Raw genomic sequence first — 19,757 nt, 5'->3', positions numbered from 1 at the left:
GAAATTCGAGAAAACTCTCAAATATGAAAATAACGAAATCTCCAACTCTCTCCGAAGGTCCTTGAGTTGCGTGAAATTTCTAGGATCGACCAAAATGCAAGAAAATAAGATATGCATGATGATCTAATGTATAACATTCCAAATTGAAAATTTGGGATGTTACAAACCTACCACCCTTAAAAGGAATCTCGTCCTCGAGATTCGGAGAGGCTAGCAAGAAAAGGTTAGGGTTTGGGGGTCTTCTCAAAATCCATCGATCATCACACGGCGTTTGGGGTGCTACCACCCTTAGAATCATTGTTACGGTTCCATCAAAACTCATATACTCCATCCTTATTCTTGACAGTGCCGTCTTCTCAGATCGTAAGGATAATTCCTTCTCTAGGCTCTTCAGGTAGTGGCATAACCTTTTACTCAATTCTTCTATCATTTCCTCTTAGTAAGGTTATTCTGAGATTGGGTCTTCTTAGCTGACGGGTCTAGCGCCAAAACTAAACAACTATCGATATCTCATGGTGGTCAACAATGTATGGTTTCTCCTGCAGGAAATGGGTCTTGGTTGATCCTCACCGTATAACCTACGGTTGGCACAACTGCCGTGTACAAGGGAAAAATACCTATACCATTCTAAGGTTTAACAAGGTTTAATATCGTCATCTCTCTACTATAGGTAAGTCACTCAGATTTACCATTCCATATAGCAAGGCGAATAATAAGAGTAAGTCGGTATGGTGATCAATCCATCCCGCACCCAAATCATTACCATGTATACAGTTTAGCGAATCTCGCATACTAACACTCGGTCATCCTCACAAGCATTGCAGAATTTCTCTTGTTGACGAACCAAGTTCGGAATAATCCATTGATTCTGCAAGCCAGACAAACATCTATCATTCCTTCACAACTCTCAGGTTTTGCGTAAACTCCTATAAAATCGTCTGTCGACAAAGGTATATCCACTTCCAGGGTTTTTCCTTTAGCAAGAATGTGCTTGCTTCTTGGCAGGTCCTGGGGCCTGTGGGTTATGGCACATCTCCTCACTTGTAATCCTTGAACTCAACTTCGGGCAACTGATCATTAGTCCAACTTCCAACTTCCTAGTATTCTTAAATCCATCCAATTGTATTGTCTTCCTTCCTTCTATTGGCACCAAACTAGGACATGATTACTCAGACTCATCATGGAGTTTTCCATTGATCCATATTTCTGACATCATATCTCCTTCATATCCAATAGTAATTCATCTCTTCATCCTCGTGGAATATCCCTCATATCAAGATAAAATGAATTCCATATTCACTTCGTGGAACATCATTATCCTTTCCAGGGTCAAGCGTCCTTACATGGGAATATTGGCCATCTCTGCATGGCACTTCTTCAACTGGGAAACATGAAACACATCTTGAACTCCTGACAGTCCTTCGGGTAACTCCAACTTGTAGGCCACTTCTCCCATACGATCCAAAACTCGGTATGGTCCTACAAATCTCGGGGCTAACTGTCCCTTAACTCGAATAGGTTTAACACCTCGCATAGGGGACACGCGAAGACATGCTTTGTCTCCAATTTCATAGACTACCTCCTTGAGTTTTTTTGAGTCTGCATAACTCTTATGCCTGGACTGAGCTACCTTCAGTCTATCTCAAATCAACTTAACATTCTCTCCTGACTCCTTGATCACATTTGGTCCAACGGACGGTCTCCAACTTCATCCTACTTACTCTTAGGGTATCACACATATCGAGACAAAACTCGTATTCATTTTGTCCGAAATCCACTCAGTGGAGTATGCTTATCTTTTCCAGGGGTCAACGGTTCTTACAGGGTACTACCACCCTTAAAATGCACAAATCTTCCATAGACCATATTTCTCTGATCCTCAAAAATGGTCAAAATCCTTCTTCATAGAGTAACAACTCATAAAATCCATATTAGTACCAACGATGCTACTTTATTCATTCTCAAATGATTTCAATCTCTCGCTTCTCCATTACATGTCTCAACTCAACACCTCAATATAAAGGAAAATGTTCTCACTACTACGACTATATTTCTTCTGTTACAAACTCAACTACTTATCACAAGTCTCCTTCTCCTTCGGACAATCTCTGGCAAAGTGCCTTGCTTTATTACAACTAAAACATATTACTTCTGACAAGTATCAAGGTTTCCTTTTTGGGCAACTGCTGAGGTAGTGCCCTGACTCCTTACACCTGTAACAGGTGATATGACTCAGGTTCCTCCTGGGATCCAATCGGTTTCTCTTCCTGGTCTTTTCCATTCCAATCAGAGCTTCTATTTTCTGTGTGTCATACTCTATTTCCTCCGCCGAGAATTCTACTAGATTCCCATTCATACAATTCTGGGAGATGTGTCCTTCTTCTCCACATGAATAGCAAGACTTGGTGTAGGGTTTAATTGGTTCCTCTTTGGGTGTGTCCTCCACCTCGTCCTTCATCGCAGGTTCTTTTAAAATTCCCATTAGGGCTCCTTTCATTGCTTCTTTTTTTTTTCTGCTGGATGGTTCCTTGTACCATGGTGTAAATGTGACACTGTGCGGGGTAGTGGGAAATCCCTTCACACAAGAAACAAGTGATCTGCCTAACTGGGCATTCTTCAACTGGGTGACTTCCTTCACAATTAGGGCATTCATCCTTGTGTTCTTTATGGGTGTGTCCTATTTCTCCACAAATCTTGCATGCACAAGGTTTCTTCATATCCTTTCCATAAGGCTTCAACTTCTGGGACACAAGCCGAGGCTTTGGCATAGTCAACTTAAATTCTTTCCAAGTGGTTACTCCTTGCCATCCATTGATGGTTTGGTACATCCTCCACCAAGTAGCAGCACCTCTTTCAAATCATTGAAGAGCATGCTGGGGCATATCCTTTCCGGCTATAGGGTTATTCTCCATGTGATCTTCCATGTTCTGAATCCATCGGTCTGTCTCCAATTGACTCATTGGTCCCGAAAATACAAGCTCATCTCCATTCATCATCTATTAGGTCCATGGGTTTGGGGTGAGATAAGAGAAATAGAGAGGGATACACACAATGCAAACAACAGTTTTGAAAAGACAGATTTTTGTTGTGGCTATCAAACAAATGACAGCTCACGATCGTCGCATCTAACGTAGGTATATAACAGGGGTTTGGTCTTCTAAAGGTCAATAAATCTTCAACGTCTCCAAACTCTTCAAGCCTTGTTCATGCCTCCAATGGCTTCTTCCGATCATGCTTGTCTTCTCAAGTTCTTTTGCTAGATCAACTCTGTTGACGCGAAGTCTCTCGTGACATCCTTGAATATTCTGGAATGGCATTCCAAACTTCTAGGTTTCAACATCCTTGTCATGAGCCATGGTCATACTGTCCTTAAGTTACTGACAAATCTCCGGCATCTCGAGGTTGTAACTCCTCCAGCTTGGCTACTTTCAGCTTTTGGTTTCTGAGTTCTCCACGAATTGCTTCCTTGTCTAATACGGCTTCATGGAGCTCCACCTTAAACTTCTTGATATACTACTCCAGATCCTGGTGATACACCGGCTAGGGCTAAAACTTCATCTTATGATAGGTGCTCCATCAACCTTCTTCCATCAAATCCATTCTGATGACATGCATCCTTAACTCAGCACGGTGACAATAGCATTAGCGGGGGATGACATCACGGATAACCGTGTTTCTGCTCTTGTCATTTCCATGAGCTATCTCTCCACAGTTGATATCTCCTGCCTTAGGGTTTCTTTGACAAAACTTCGAGTTCTCATACTCCTTGTTTCAGTCTTTCTCCGATACACCTTGATCTCGGGTATTGACAACTTCCATAATCTGTCAAGTTCCATAAGGGGTAGCCTTCCTAGGTCATACAAATCTGGGAATTCTTCTACTTGTCTTCGGCCTTCAACCGTTGTAGTTTCCATTATTCAGATGCACAGAAAATACTCTTCATTCCGAAGTGGTCTTAGTTGTCAAATATCTTGTACTTCTTGGAGTGGTCTCATCAGTGGAATCTTCGTGTGGTCAAAAGGGAAAAGGGGTATGGTCTCACTAAAAGGGAATATTTGAATAAGCTCAGAAGAGAAGAGAGGTAAAAGATCTTTTTGAAAGGGAAAGTGGTAGAGAAAAATCTTTGCTATGGGCTTGCCAGTTTCTAGGGTCACGTCCTACAGTCAACATGTGCTTTGATACCATCTTGTAGCGACCTGCCCGAATGGATCAAGTCTCTGTGCTTAAGTGTCATCCCTGGATCGGTATGCTGACATACACAGTACTCGAAGGATTTATAACAGAGGTAAATCACATGTATAAAGTAACGTAAATACCATTACCTCAATCCAAATAGCGGAAGCAACAAGGTTGTGGATTCCCATCAACACCAACGGCAAAGTTGAGTGTAGAAATCGTAACCCTAACATATCACTTACTCGTCGTAAGAAACCTGCAACATGAGACGTTGCAGCCCGAAAACGGGTCAGCATGTGGAATATGCTGGCAATGTAACACATAGAGAGTAATGGAATGAAACAGCTATACTGTATGCATATATGGCTGGTGGAAAGCTCTATGGTTATAGTTTTGCGTAAAGCCAGTTTTTCCCTACTGCAAAGGAATAAATTTATTTAACTAACATGGTGGTTGTTAAACATTGAGAATGGTTGACAGCATCCTCAATCCCAATTAAAAGTAATCATTAACATCCCAACAAAAATTAATTAAAGTAACATGATGGGATCAACAGGATAATCCAAGAACTAGATACTCAAGACGTCCATAATCGGGGACACGACTAATCATGATTAGTTTGTACACTCTGCAGAGGTTTGCACACTTTTCCCCACAAGACTCGATCGCCTCCGTTTGTTTTCTCGCACTACATGGTGTTTCAGAAGACGGATGACCGAGACACAGTCTTTCAGAAGCGCTAGCACCTTACGTTCGGGTAGACCGTACCACCTACAACCCCTACATCTGCTAGTCTACCCTGTAAGAGTTCGCACGACTTAGTCAATTATGCCAGAGCCCATAATGGCTTGTGGCTGCACACGGAAGTTTCTAGTATGAATAATCTCATGATCCCTTTGAGCCTGGGTGGCGGTCCGAAATAAAAACAGGCAAGTCCTGATAGACATCAGGTGCCTCAATCCACCCAGATATGTGTTAGGTTGCCACCTTAGATAAACCATTAATTAACAATCTCACATCTGTCATGGATATCACTCACCCAATCCACGTCTACTAGCATAGCATGGCATAATAAGCAAACGTAGAAGTAACTCCCAAAGGTTTGATAATAAACAGGTAATGGGTACTACCTCATCTACTTCCCATCCCACAAGTTAATTAGATCCTAATCATGAAATGTGTGAGGATTGCTCTAATGCAATAAAACTAGGTTGTAGAAAAAGTATGATCAAAGTGTGAACTTGCCTGCAATGTAGATGAAGATGATTCGCACTTAAAACTCTTGATAGATCTACTCGTCACACTCCGGTCAATCTATCGTAAGCAAACAATAGTAACCACACAATAAGTACTCATCTAATGCACAAGTAAAACTTGAACGAGAGAACGAACCAGAAAGTTCAACTTAAGAACTCCGGTTGCAAAGAAAGAACGAACCGAACAAACGACGGAAAACAAACGGCGGAAGAAAACAACTCGGTTCTAGCAAGTTGAAACTAGGTCAAATTTTACCATAGCAAAAACTTGTTCAAGTTGATTAGACGGAACGGCGGTTTCGAGACAAAACTCCAGGCGCTTGAATCACCTGATTCCGATAAACGGGCGAGAAGATAAACTAGAACGAAGATCGGATCTGAGATCGCGATCGCGGAATAAATCCGACGAAAAGAAAGAGACGAACGGTTAAACGAATGAGCGTCGTTAACCGGGAATAATCGGTGATCACGTTCGTTGGGACGAACGGTCCGAAAGAAGAAGGAAAACCGATCTAGGGTTTTCGGAAAAGAAACCGAAAAAGAAAACGGAAAACCGATCTAGGGTTTCGGAAAAGAAACCGAAACGAAGAATCAGAGAGAAAACCGGAAAAGAAAACCGGAACGGTTTCTTTTAAAATAACCAAACCGCGGGGAAGAAAAAGAGAGGCGCGGGGCTACCTCCGGCGAGGCGGGGCGAACGATGGCGACGGCGGCGTGCTAGGGCGGCGGCGGCGGCGCTATTGGGGCGGCGGCGGCAGGAGAGGGGCGCGGGGTGGGGCGCGGCTTGGGGAGGAGAGGGGGTTTGGGTTTTGGTGTGAGGAGAGGGGGGGTCTATGGGGGTATTTATACAGGAGAGGGGAGAGATTACTTGGGGTAGGGGACAAGAAATAGAGTAGGAAAAGGAAAAACGAAACAAGGAAAAGGGGCTAGTCTAGAATCCTAATAGGATTCAGCCAGGGAAGAGGCGGCGGCTGGCCTGGCGCCTGGCGCTGCGCGCGGCTGGGGTGCTGCGGCGGCTGGCTGGCCTGCGGAATTTTTTTTTAACTGGTTCCGCACGCAGAAAAACAAGAAAAAGAAAAACTAAACGGGCTCCAAAAACCCTAAAGTAAATTTTCCCCGACTCCTAAAAATGAGTCGAACAAAATGAACTTTTCTACGGACCTAAAATGCAATTTTCGAAAACGCGCATTTTTCCCTATCCAAAGAAAAACAAACAAACACCGGAAAACGAAATTTGATCTATTTATTAAATCTTCATTTTTCCTATATTTTGGGAAAGTCATATTATTCCCTCTCTCATATTTTGATATCGAAAAAATAATTGAAGATGAAATAAATAAATCAAATGATCCTGTTTTCAAATTCGAGAAAACTCTCAAATATGAAAATAACGAAATCTCCAACTCTCTCCGAAGGTCCTTGAGTTGCGTGAAATTTCTAGGATCCACCAAAATGCAAGAAAATAAGATATGCATGATGATCTAATGTATAACATTCCAAATTGAAAATTTGGGATGTTAAAGCATCCCCTCTTTCGTCTACTTCTATCGGTAACTTTACTTGGAGCTATATTTTTATTCGCCACATGATATGTGTTTTGCTTGGTGCGTCTTGTATGATTTGAGTCTTTACTTTTTAGTTTACCACAATCATCCTTGCTGTACACACCTTTTGAGAGAGCCATATATGATTTGGAATTTGTTAGAATACTCTATGTGCTTCGCTTATATCTTTTGAGTTATATAGTTTTGCTCTAGTACTTCACTTATATCTTTTAGAGCACGGTGGTGGATTTGTTTTATAGAAACTATTGATCTCTCATGATTCACTTAGATTATTTTGAGAGTCTTAAATAGCATGGTAATTTACTTAAAATCTAATCTGCTTGGTATACAAGATTAATAATAAACCTTTCTTACGAGTGTGTTGAATACTATGAGAAGTTTGATGCTTGATAATTGTTTTGAGATATGAAGTTGGTGATATTAAAGTTGTGCTAGTTGAGTAGTTGTGAATTTGAGAAATACTTATGTTAAAGTTTGTGATTCCCGTAGCATGCACATATGGTGAACCGTTATGTGATGAAGTCAGAGCATGATTTATTTTTTGATTGTCTTCCTTATGAGTGGCGGTCGGGGACGAGCGATGGTCTTTTCCTACCAATCTATCCCCCTAGGAGCATGCGCTTAATACTTTGCTTTGATAACTTGTAGATTTTTGCAATAAGTATATGAGTTCTTTATGACTAATGTTGAGTCCACGGATTATACGCACTTCTCTCACCCTTCCACCTTTGCTAGCCTCTCTAATACCGCGCACCTTTCGCCGGTATCATACACCCACCATATACCTTCCTCAAAACAGCCACCATACCTACCTATTATGGCATTTCCATAGCCATTCCGAGATATATTGCCATGCAACTTTCCACCGTTCCATTTATTATGACACACTCCATCATTGTCATATTGCTTAGCATGATCATGTAGTTGACATCGTATTTGTGGCAAAGCCACCATTCATAATTCTTTCATACATGTCACTCATGAGTCATTGCATATCTAGGTACACCACCGGAGGCATTCATATAGGGTCATATTTTGTTCCAAGTATCGAGTTATAATTCTTGAGTTGTAAGAAAAATAGAAGTGTGATGATCATCATTATTAGAGCATTGTCCCAGTGAGGAAAGGATGATGGAGACTACGATTCCCCCACAAGTCGGGATGAGACTCCGGACGAAAAATAAAAAAAGAGAGAAAGAAAAGAGGCCATAAAAAAAGAGAAAAGCCCCAAATAAAAAAATAAAAAAAGAAGAAGAAAAAAATGAGAGAAAAAGAGAGAAGGGGCAATGCTACTATCCTTTTACCACACTTGTGCTTCAAAGTAGCACCATGATATTCATAGTAGAGAGTCTCTCATGTTATCACTTTCTTATACTAGTGGGAATTTTTCATTATAGAACTTGGCTTGTATATTCCAATGATGGGATTCCTCAAATTGCCCTAGGTCTTCATGAGCAAGCAAGTTGGATGCACACCCACTTATTTTCTTTTTGAGCTTTCATAAACATATAGCTCTAGTGCATCCGTTGCATGGCAATCCCTACTCACTCACATTGATATCTATTGATGAGCATCTCCATAGCCCGTTGATACGCCTAGCTGATGTGAGATAATCTTCTCCCTTTTTGTCTTCTCCACAACCACCGTTCTATTCCACCTATAAGTGCTATGTCCATGGCTCACGCTCATGTATTGCGTGAAAATTGAAAAAGTTTTGAGAATGTCAAAAGTATGAAACAATTTCTTGGCTTATCATCGGGGTTGTGCATGATTTAAATATGTTGTGTGGTGAAGATGGAGCATAGCCAGACTATATGATTTTGTAGGGATAACTTTCTTTGGCCATGTTATTCTTAGAAGACATAATTGCTTTGTTAGTATGCTTGAAGTATTATTATTTTTATGTCAATATTATACTTTTGTCTTGAATCTTTCGGATCTGAATATTCATACCACAATTAAGAAGAATTACATTAAAATTACGCCAAGTAGCACTCCGCATCAAAAATTCTGTTTTTATCACTTACCTACTCGAGGACGAGCAGGAATTAAGCTTGGGGATGCTTGATACATCTCCAATGTATCTATAATTTTTGATTGCTCCATGCTATATTATCTACTGTTTTGGACATTATTGGGCTTTATTATCCACTTTTATATTATTTTTGGGACTAGCCTATTAACCGGAGGCCCAACCCAGAATTGCTGTTTTTTGCCTGTTTTAGGGTTTCGAAGAAAAGGAATATCAAACGGAGTCCAAACGGAATGAAACCTTCGGGAACATGATTTTCTCAACAAACAAGACCCGGGAGACTTGGACCCTACGTCAAGACACAAAAGAGGAGGCCATGAGGTAGGAGGGCGCGCCTACCCCCCCTCCCCAGGCGCGCCCTCCACCTTCGTGGGGCCCCTGTTGCTCCACCGACGTACTCCTTCCTCCTATATATACCTACGTCCCCCAAACGATCAGATACGGACCCAAAAACCTAATTCCACCGCCGCAACTTTCTGTATCCACGAGATACCATCTTGGGGCCTGTTCCGGAGCTCCGCCGGAGGGGGCATCGATCACGGAGGGCTTCTACATCAACACCATAGCCTCTCCGATGAAGTGTGAGTAGTTTACCTCAGACCTACGGGTCCATAGTTATTAGCTAGATGGCTTCTTCTCTCTTTTTGGATCTCAATACAATGTTCTCCCCCTCTCTTGTGGAGAACTATTCGATGTAATCTTCTTTTTGCAGTGTGTTTGTAGAGACCGATGAATTGTGGGTTTATGATCAAGTCTATCTATGAATAATATTTGAATCTTCTCTGAATTCTTTTATGTATGATTGGTTATCTTTGCAAGTATCTTTGAATTATCAGTTTGGTTTGGCCTACCATCAGAACAACCACCAATCCTGCCGTCTTGTAGTTGATACATTGAATCGGTCTCACCAGTTTAAGACTCACCATCAGAGCAGATTACCGTCTCTCCCCTGGACACAGATCCTTCTTCAAGATTCGCCCTATGGATGAAACCAACAAAGGCATGCTTCACGGCGGTTTGAACCTTGGTTGTGCGCGCTGAGCCGTCTCGACGATGTCGGTGCAGGTGTCTGACTAGCTGATCTTGCCGATGAAGACATGGATTCCGCCAAAGGGGACTCGGTACCCATACTCAATTGAGACTGCCTCGGGGCCCCAGCCAACGTTGTCGATGTAGAGCTTGCCGAGACGACTCTTGGTCATCTGGCCCACGGCGTATCCCTTGATCCCTGCGAAGTTGCCCTTCAAGAACTCAAAACCACCATGCACTAGTCCCAAGGTGGGTGCCAACTATCCTGGACTTAACACGGCAGATACCCTAGAGAAAGGACTTAGGTGTGGAGCCATCGCAGCTAGGTTATCTTGAAGGGGTTAAATGGGACAAAGGACACAGGGAGTTTACCTAGGTTAGGCACCTCTCAACGAAGTAAAAGCCTACTCCTACTTTCGGTTGTATTGCTTGGATTTCAATTACTAGGGAGCGAATATGCTTGACCTAGTTCTCGAACAATTATTTCCTGCCTTAACCTGCTGTCGGGTCACCCCTTTATATACAGGTTGACATCTGGTAGCTTATAGAATCCCAGCCAGCTCATACACAACGTGTCTGGCTTGGTAACTAACCAAAGTTTCCTTACAATACAAGTTAAACATATGGCGGTTCATCCTCTTAGGCCTCAAGTTGCCTTTAGGTCATGGTCCTTCAATAGGCTTGCTTCATGACCCGCCATCTTCATCCTTAAGTCGCCAGTGGTATGACCCGGTCCTGCCTGGGCGGGTCATATCCAATAGTTATATCCCCAACAAAATGTCTACTATCTGGTTATTCTCTGGTGTCTACTATGAGTTTCATGTTGGGTGGGAAACAAACAGTAAAGAAGCCATTATCTGTATTTTTTAAGTTAAGCCATTATCTGCCGGCTATCATTGGTTTTGGGTCTATCCACAGGTTGCTACCATCACTCTGGATTTCTGCATGCACTCCTTATATAATCTCACTATGTTTTATTCCTATGCATGTCAGTAATTGTACACAATGGAACTGAACATGTAGAGCAAAAGAGAAGAACCTTGTTTGGCAATAAAATTTCATGCAGACCTCGCTTCATGGTGGGTGCAAAGGCATCCTCCCTCCACCCATTGCAGATTGTAATCAAGAGGACCATAACTGTCCCGATGGGGATTCAGAAGGAGAAGACCACTCCTACTTACCCCCTGAGGTCGTCAATCTAACTTGGCATGCTGATGTTGGTAATATCATGCATATGGTGCCTTGCATTGCTTACTTTATACATCAAATATGTCATCTGCTTAGTTTAGACATGCTTTGTGTGAATGCCATCAGTTTAGTTTCTTTATCGTATATGTGAATTATGCAACACCATCTTGTTTAGCCAGGCATCATATATGTGAATTTTGCAATGCCATCCTGCTTACCCAGTCAACTTATATGTGAATTATATCATGCCATCCTTTTTTTCTTTACATATTACATTTGTCAACAAAGATAGTACATTCAACTACTCTTCGTGTGCATTAGCCATTTGACACGGTGATGCAAAATTCTGGAGTGAAAACAAGGCCTTCAGAGCAGACTATGCTATCTGACGAAGCGCATATCTCACTGGTTACGGATAGCTCCTCAAAGGAGGATTCAGAGACAGATGACCAGTCCTATTCCCCCCAAGGTGTATGCTCTAACTTGGCAGGGTTATGTTGCTCATATCGTGCGTATGGTGTCTTGCATTGCTACGTCATTTGCTTAGTTTAGACATGCTTTGTGTGAATGCCACCTGTTTAGTTTCTAATTACCATGTATGTGAATTGTGGAATGCCATCTTGTTGCAAGACATTATATATGTGAATTATGCAATGTTATCTTGTTTCAAGGCATTATATATGTGAATTATGCAATGCCATGCTGTTTAGCCAATCATCATATATGTGAATTATATCATGCTATCCTTTTTTATATTACGTATTCCATTTGTCGACAACGTTTGTATATTAAATTACTCTTCCTGTGCATCAGCCATTTGAAGCGGTGTTGGAAGTATCTACAGTGAAAACAACGTATTCAGCCCAGACAATGCTACCAGCTGAAGCAGACATCTTGGTGGTTACAGATAGCTCCTCAGAGGAGGTTTCAAAGATAGATGACCATTCCTATTTCCCCCCTGAGGTCTATGCTCAAACTTGCCAGGGTTATATTACTCATGTTATGCATATGTTGTCTTGCATTGCTTAGTTTTTACATCATATATGCGATTGCCATCTGCTTACTTGCTTAGTATATAAATCATATATTTGAATTATATAGTGCCATCATGTTTACATAGACAGCATCTATCTGAATTATGGCATGCCAGCCCATTTAATAAAGACATCATATAGTTATATCACCTCATCTTGTTTAGTGTTTACAGTCATCATATTTTGAATTATGTCATTTTATTCATGAATTATATCATGCTATCATGTTTCCATAGGCGACATGTATGTGGATTATGGCATGCCAACCTATTTAATAAACACATTATATAATTATATCATCTCATCCTGTTTACATAGTCATCATATTTTCAACTATGTCTTTCCATCCTTTTTAGATAGCCATCATATATATGAAATTGTGTCATGCTATCCTGTTTAGTTAGTCATCATATATGTGAAATCGTGTCATGCTATCATGTTTGGTTAGACAACATAAATCTGAATTATTTCATGCCCTCTTTTATTCCCCACTATCCATTGCACCTGTCTATCATACAATGTGTGTACATTCAATTACTTTTCTTGTTTATCAGCCATTTAAATTGGAGTGGGTGATGGCAGTATCTAAGGGAGTAACAACACACGGTCTTTAGAAAAGATAGTGCTACCAGTCAATGTAGATAGAACCACAGTTGTACTTGCCTAAGAACCAGCGCCACCACACATAACCCAGACTCTCGCAGATTGTACCCCCTACCCAGTTGGACAGAGAACTAGCTACACTCCTTCTAACCGCAACCCCAGCAGATAGTAACCAAGTTCCAGTTGACACAGCACTGTCTCCACCACAGAGCACCCAAACACGAGCAGTTAGTAAGGGGAATACAATGCCGAAAGCATGAGGACCACCACTCCGAACCCAACTCAATGCTTAATGCAGAAGAAGAATTGTTATCAGGTCAGGTTCTGTAGCTATGGTTCATACTCCTTTGCTCTTGCATCACTGTATTTACTCATACCAACTATTTTCAAATTTGAAGGATGGAATTGAAACTCCAACCTGTTTCTTTAACTGCTTTGCTGTTCTAACTTCCTCTATGTCAATTTTAGTTTCAATTGAATAAACAGTTATGTTTTGATATCATGCACATTACAAGTGTTGTTGTTGCTTTGTAATTTTCCACACTTATATTCTGTCTATTTTGCTTTGTCTTAAACATATATTATTTGAACTGTGTCTCTATCTTGATTTGGCAACAAAAACTAGAATGATATAGACCATACAGTGACCATGGTACATAGATATATGTCTGTTTCATGTTGTTCCCTTGTCCACCTTACTATTGAACTGTTTTACCAAAATGAGTTTCATATACAACATGGTAAACCTGTGATGTGTCTACTTGTTTCTCTTTTAGAATGCGGAAAAATATTGGAGAAGAGTAACACGTTATGCAATGGTAAAGGAAGTAATGCAGATAAGGTTCAAGATAGTGAGACATCCTTGTTGGTCTCCAAGGAAGCTGATAAAAACTATGTTGATGACAATGAGACAACTCAAAAGTCCGGTCTTGATGTAGTGTTCAAGTTACTGGCCACTACTGCTGGCACAAGCTCTTCGAACTCGCTGCCTCAATCAGTTTAACTTCTTGAGTCTCAACTTCAAGTTGAAAGACATCGATCAGATGTGCTTCATGTCGGCGTCCTGGGAATGGGGGTCCCTAGACTTGCCTGCCTGCAGCCCATGCCGTGGCTAAGCCTGCAGGCCGTACGACCCATCTTCACCAACAAAGCATCCAAGACCCTCCCGGGGGTCCAAGCCTCGCGAGGCGGACGATGGAAGACCTCCTCGGGAGTAGCCTAGCTAGGCAGACTCACGAGGAGCGGAGATATAAAGGCGGGGCAAACCTCACGAGACCCTCGTGACATGAGCCATGATGCATGACACCAGGTGGGCGCCATGAGGGCGCCAGTGCGCGCAGCGTCCTTGTTTCCTCTTTGGTGCTAAGGAGGCCAGTGCAGGCGAAGAGTACCAAGGCATCAGGCAAAGGTTGCTATATTGGTGCAACGAGACCAAGACCAGGAGGACGGCAAGACGGAGGTCATCGTGGAGCCCAAGACGGCGTCACCACCAGAGCCTTTGGCAGGTGAAGACCACTTTGGTCAGGATAGCTTGTACTAGCTGTCCCCCTTCGAATTAGCCCACTTTTGTTGGCTCCCTTCCCGCTCTATATTTGGGAAGAGGACCAGGGCCAATATAAATAGGGCTAGCCACCACCTTAGCGAAGGGAGAAGGGGGGAGGATGGATCACGAAGGCATAGATCATTCGGGGACAGATCATTCAGACCACCCACACACACACAAGCTCACCGAGCTTAAGAACACCTCAACCTCAGGAGGCTGTTCTGCCCTTGTACTGTTCATCATCAGCCCTAGAGGCAATCCACCACCACACTGGAGTAGGGTATTACACCACAACGGTGGCCCCAACCAGTATAAATCTTGCGTCTCTATGTGTTCCGAGTTCGTCGAGTTCGTCCGCGAGATCTTAGTGAGCTAGGGTGTAGATTGGTAGGAAGGAAAGACTTCACGCGCACTCCAGTGTTCGAACCTTAAGGGTTTGCCGGAACCCCACATCCGACATTTGGCGCACTAGGTAGGGGTGCGCCTTAGCCTCCCTTCCATCAGTTCATCGCTTCGTCCTCTCCATGGCGGACGCTCGCCGTGCTTGACCTGAGCATCGGGCTTCCCTCACCGCCTGCGTCGCTCAGACGGCTCCCGTTGGCGGGCCACATCGCCATTCTCCGTCCCCCGCCGCCAACGCTGCCACCGGCCCGACGGGGAATGAGCAGCAGGCATCCTCGCTGCATCCTTCGGTGCGGCAGGACGGCCGCACCGCCAGTCCATCGCTGACCCCTGCCGGTTCTTCGTCTCACGTGCACGTCGCTCCCATGGAGGCACGGGCCGCGCTCCTCATAGCGAACGAGCGCCCGCGCTACCTCCCCATCGATGACCTATACGAGGAGTGGCTCGAACGCGTCGCCGAGCTCGTCCACGCCGCGGGGGGCTCTCCAGCGCCGTCCCACTCTCTGCCTCCCCCTCAACCAACTGCGGGCGATGGGGCTCATGGCGTGCCTCCACCACCTCAGCCCCAAGACATCGCCCTAGCACCAAGGCGCGCGGCTCCGTGACGTGATCCCCCGCGCTTGGCGCCCGCGTGTGAAGAGAGAAGCTTCCAAGAAATTCCACGGTCACGAGAAGTTGCACCTGCACTCCCTGTGCCACCTCGTCAAGACCGTGCACCGCCCGCAGCGATGCAGCGCGCACCTTGTCAAGACCAAGCTCCACCTCCGAGGCGGGCCCCGGCAACCATGCTTGGCTGCCACGCTTTCACTCCCGACCTGCGTAGCGTCGCCTGGCTGGGAAAGTTCAAGCCGGATCTGCCTCCTAACTACGAGCGTACCGCCGACCCCGCGGAGTTCCTGCAGCTCTATGAACTGAGCATTGAAGCGGCCAACGGCAACGAAAAGGTCATGACGAACTGGTTTCCCATGGCTCTCAAGGATGGAGCTCGCTCCTGGCTCCTAAACCTACAGCACGGCTCGATCTCCTCCTTGGACGAGATGCGTGACCGCTTCGTCTCCAACTTCCAGGGCACTCGCGACCGTCCATCGGTCGCGGGTCACCTGCGCCGCATCAGGCAGCAGCCAGGAGGGACCCTCCAGAAGTACATCCAGCGCTTCAACAACACCTGCCTCAAGATCCCCAAGGTCACGAACGAGGCCATCATCTCCGTGTTCTCCAACGGTGTCCGTGACGTCAAGATGAAGGAAGAGCTCGCCATCCACGAGGTGCTATGCACATCTCAGGAGCTGTTCAACCTGGCGAGCAGGTGCGCAAGAGCTGAGGAGGGGCGCCACTCTCTCCTTGAGCTACCAGCCGTGGGCGCGGAGAAGAAGAAGGCCAAGGCCAAAGACGTAAAGCGCAAGGAGGTAGCTATGCTCACAGCAGAGCCCGACATCAAGCGGGGCAGAGATCAGCCCGAGTCATCCAAGAACGACCGACCATTTTGGGCCTTCCACAACCTGAACACCCACAACACCAGTGACTGTCAAGAGCTTAGAGCCATACAAGAAGGACGCTACGGTCGATGCCCCGAGCGCAACGACCGGGGCTACGACCGCGGAGGAGGACGTGGGGGCGGACGCTGGGAAGACCGTGGCCCATGCCAGGAGTGGCGCGACCGACCTCGTGAGGACCGCTGGCAGGACCAGCCTCGTGAGGGCGCCTAGAGGGACCCGCCTCATGAGGATCGCCCCCAGGGCAACACCGGTCTTCCCCCGCTGCTGCCGCTAAGAAGGAACGACGACCACCACCAGGACGAGGGGGCTTGGGGCTTCCAGGAGCCGCATGTGATCGCCTGCATCTTGGGCGGTGCCCAGGCCCCAGCCTCTCAGCGCGTCTTCAAGCAGTTTGCTCGCGAGGAGAACGCGGCGCTCCCCAAGCTCGAGGTCACGCGCCCGCTCAGGTGGTTCCAATGCGCCATCAGTTTCATCTTGGCAGATCAGCTCAAGTGCGCAGCCACCACTGGCACCCTCCCTATGTTGTGTTCCCAAGTCATCAGCAATGTGCAGGTCACCAAGACCCTCATCGATGGCGGCGCAGTGCTCAACGTCCTGTTCGTCGACACGTTCGACAACCTCCAAGTGCCATATGAACAGCTCCATCCCACCAAGCCTTTCTCAGGAGTGATTGACGGCTCCACCATGCCGATAGGGCAGGTCCACCTACCCGTCACCTTCGGGGAGTGCAAGAACTACCGCACCGAGCTCATTGACTTCATCCGCCTGCCGTACAATGCCATCCTTGGGTATCCAACCCTGGCCATGTTCATGGCAGTCACTCATCACAGCTACAACGTTCTCAAGATACCAGGAAGCGGAGGAATCATCATGGTCTCGTGTGAAGAGAGAGATGCGGTGTGCTCACTTGAGCGCGCCTTTCAAGCCGCTGCAATCAACGACCCTGACAGCAGAAATGAAGGCCCTCTGGAGACCATCCCCAAGAAGAAGAAGCCGCACCGTGCAGGACCTCAGGAGGACAGCATCGCAGCGGTAGCCACGTCAGGACCGCCGACCGCTCCAGGGGCGCCTCCCTCCGTCGCGTAGGAAGGCGCGCTCGGCGCCCTCCTCAGGCAGGGCTCTTTTCTGGAGGGCATCTGACCTTTCCAACCTCATGAGGGAGGCGCTTGGGCACCACTTGGAAGCATGCTTCGCGGCATGTGACCCTCAGGAGAGCAGAGGGCAAGGAGTGCCCACCACTCATGAGTTCATCACCAAGACCATCCAGGAACTGCAAGAAGCAAGAGCCATGCGCGGTGACGGCCGCCCACAAGGCGTAGCTCCGCATCCTGGCGAGGATCCCGGGCTGCGTTTCTGCATCAACGTCCTAGGGCTCAACAGGGCCGCATCTCAGGAGCGTTTCTGGCATTCGCGTTTGGGCCGCTGCGAGGGCCCTCCACACAGCTACGTTCGTATGCCCTTTGGCTTGCCAAGCGTGGCGTTGGCCTATTAGCACAACATGCGACGTGTCCTGGCGGCTCAGGAAGCTAGGTACCACACCATTCTGGAGGAGAAGGAGACGGTCTTCAGGGAAGCTCCCGAGCCCCAGAGCCTCCCAAGGCTCAGGGCCCTGGCGGCTCATGAGGAGTCATTTCTCCAATGCACGCCTTCAGCTGCACCAACTCTGCTTCGTCTACAGAACCAGATGACATTTTCCAAGCTTGTTTAGATGGGAGCGCCCCTCGGGCTTCATTATTCCCAGGCCGCGTGGGTCCGTCCCTGCGGCATGTATCCCTTTTGCTTATGTCTTCAGCTTACCTTGTTGGGGGTACCCCTCGGGCTGCATCATCCCCAAGCCGCTCGGGCCGGACCCGGTGGCATGTCACTACTCGAACAGAGAATTTGCCATCAGTCAGTTCTTTGCCATCTGCCAGCGGATGGCAAAGAACGTCTTTGCCATCAGCTTACAAAAAACAGACGGCAAAGAACTGACGGATGGCGAAGAACCTGGTTGCCATCAGCCAGTTCTTTGCCATCTCCCAGCCGATAGCAAAGAATCTTTGCCGTCCGCTGGCAGACGGCAAAGAGGTGGGTGGGGTCCAGTGCTATAACGGCCAATCAACTCCACCTCTTTGCCATCTGCCAGCCGATGGCAAAGAATCTTTTCCGTCTGCTGGCAGATGGCAAAGAAGTGGGTGGGGCCCAGTGGATAATTTAGCTGTAACGGCCCACTAGCCCCACCTCTTTGCCATCAGCTGGCTGATGGCAAAGAGGTGGGGCTTTGCCATCTGCTGGCTGATGGCAAAGATGTGGGCCTTTGCCATCCGTTGGCTAATGTCAAAGAAGTGAGACTATATCCTCCCCTCTCTTCTTCACAAAAAAAAGGAAAACACTTCCCTACATACAGCTGATGAGAAGCATTCGTCAGACCCGTCCGATGTCGTTGATTTGTATTTTGATCTCATGGCTAACAAACTCGTTGGAAGCAAATTCATATTTCTTTGGACACAAATACCATATTGTTTGGAAGAAAATTCCTATTTCTTTAAACGCAAATACCAAATTCTTGGGAAGCAAAGCCCCAATATAATTTAATTGAAACTGTTAGCCACAATGGTAAAGAGAAGGTGTTTGATAAAATCATTTGTATTTTTCGAAGCATTTTATTGTTACATTGCAGACACTTCTATGATCATTCCGAGCAAAATTTCCCGTAGTATAAACATAATAAAAGGTCGCGCTGGACAATAATCTCACCAGGTTGAAACAATATAGTCTTATATGGAAGCAAATTTGCTAGGAAATAGAAGCAAAACGAATTGTTCTAGTGCTAGCACGTGTTACCATACTATGTGCTTCTTTGTTTTTCTTTGGAGTAGTTTAGTGGAGATTTCAAAGTATGTACAGATGAAGCATTAAGGAAGGGGCTAGAGCTAAAATAGTGTCTAACATGATTTCTAGGGAGTAGTTGACGGGAAACAAATCGCAATTAGTACTACATGCAAACTAACTACCTAGGCCCACCTCTCTAATCTGTCATTCCAGGCTACATCAATCAAACGATGGACTAGTAGTCTGATGGTAAGCTTAATTGAGTAGTCTGATTCTTAGTACTGCCCCAGAAAAAAATCTCCTCCCCTCTCTCCCAGCCCGTCCCCACCCCTCTCTCTCTCTCCCAGCCCGGCCCCACCCCTCTCTCTCTCTCCCCCAGCCCGGCCCCACCCCCCTCTCTCTCTCCCCACCTCTCCCAGCCACCACCGCACCGCGCCCCAGCCCCGCATTCCCGACGCCGCCCAGCACCGCCACCGGCCCGCCCCTCCCCTTCACCGCAGCACGCCCCTCCACCGTTCCGGGCTGTGGCACCGCCCCCTCCCTCAACCCTCGAGGCTCTTTCCCCTTCCCCCAACCCTAGCCGCTGCACACAGCAGCCATGGCGGACTGCACCTTCAGCGCC

This window comes from Triticum urartu, chromosome 6A (assembly GCF_056163025.1).
Source record: "Triticum urartu cultivar PI428250 chromosome 6A, HENAU_Tu73, whole genome shotgun sequence".
NCBI classification, from domain to species: Eukaryota; Viridiplantae; Streptophyta; class Magnoliopsida; order Poales; family Poaceae; genus Triticum; species Triticum urartu.
This window is presented reverse-complemented; position numbering follows the sequence as displayed.